Below are 1,495 nucleotides of genomic sequence, written 5' to 3'. Positions count from 1 at the left end.
TGATTGGCTGTGATGTCATAAGGGGGCGGGGCATTGGGGCGGGACATAGTGACATAGTCAATTCTGATTGGCTGTGATGTCATAAGGGGGCAGGAGATAGTGACATAGTCGATTCTGATTTGGCTGTGACGTCATAAGGGGGCGGGGCTTAGTGACGTAGTCGATTCTGATTGGCTGACAGGGCCATAAATCAGTTTTTGACATAAGGTCGCTCAGTTTACTCTCTCCTATGCAATTATGGCATAAGTAATATATACAGCAAAAGCTGTGCTTCCAATGAAGGAGATGAGGTACATGACCATAACTGTAACTTCAGTGTGCTTCTTCTGCAATTCAGAGACACAATGACATGTGAACATCTTCATTGCATGAATAATTCATCAAAGTACAAAGAGTTCTGAAAACCCTAGAGTATAAATAATTAACAGTAATGATCCAAACCAAGAGGCTCTCACCTTTATCTTTTGTTGTTTGGTTCCATCACGTCTTTTTGAACTTACTGTAATGGAAAATAGTGGCAAAAGTAATTGTTCATAAGAATCCACAGTATTCTTTTGAGATGCCATAATAGGGCAAATAATTATAATTCACCTTTATTTTGCTTCCGTATTGACTTTCTTTTAGTAATCAGTATGAAGGTCCAAACAATGACCAGCAAAATCCAGACTGTGTAAGCAATCATCACAAAAAACCAGGTTCTGTCACAGCGCTGTTTGGAGACATCAACCGACCAAGGAGCCAAAAAAATAACAACAGCTGTACTTGAAAAGATTTCAGAGAAACAATAAAATGTAAAATGGTGAAAAAACTGAAAAAGCTTCATATCTCTGCAAAAAAAAAAAAAGTTGAATCTTCCTTACTTGTAAAAATCAGATGTATAGCAGAACACACTGTGAAGACAACATCACAACAGTCCTTCCTTCAACAGAAGATAAACTAAAAGTTACTGATGTGCTCATGGAGACAAATGTTCAATCAGAAACAGATGTGCCTCTAACTTACAGCTCATGGCTGGGCCCAATGGGCAAACAGATGAGTACCAGCTCGATGAGTTTGAGGAACATCAGGGTACACATAAGAGCAATCAACACCACCTAACAACAACAACATATATATAGATTCAAATTACAACAGTCACAAGCATGGATGAGGATGATTTTTATATTTGGACTCACTTTAGTGGAATCCCACACGATAAGCAAAGATAAGGCAGCTGTTCCACACAGCAGTGAAAAGACACTGTATATGTTTGATGCCTGCAACAGTTACAGTAACTCAATGAAACCAAACCACTCGTGTCCACGTGTCTTTATTTTATCATCATCACTTAACAAATTTATCATACTGTTAAAAAGTTTTCAGAATTCTAGAATTTTAAACAAAATTCAGCCTTTGACATCTTTTTGACATGAGGAATTAGGAAGGTAGCAGGTGGCGGAGTTTTTTCCTTTCATACACATTACATTACTCCGAAAGGTGTCTTGTAAATCACTGG

General features: G+C 38.1%; 1 long non-coding RNA gene across 1 annotated transcript; it reads right to left on the bottom strand.

Annotated features, from left to right (window-relative positions):
• Positions 1-210: 210 nt before the first annotated feature.
• LOC117518521 lies at positions 211-745 on the bottom strand. Its single transcript, XR_004563005.1, has 3 exons — positions 592-745; positions 456-499; positions 211-326 (listed from the first exon to the last, which is right to left on the bottom strand). It is a non-coding gene; the product is annotated as an uncharacterized LOC117518521 (long non-coding RNA).
• Positions 746-1,495: the final 750 nt, after the last annotated feature.

The sequence above is a fragment of the Thalassophryne amazonica genome, chromosome 10, assembly GCF_902500255.1.
Source record: "Thalassophryne amazonica chromosome 10, fThaAma1.1, whole genome shotgun sequence".
NCBI classification, from domain to species: Eukaryota; Metazoa; Chordata; class Actinopteri; order Batrachoidiformes; family Batrachoididae; genus Thalassophryne; species Thalassophryne amazonica.
The sequence above is the reverse complement of the archived record's forward strand: the minus strand, read 5'-3'. Positions and strand labels throughout refer to the sequence as shown.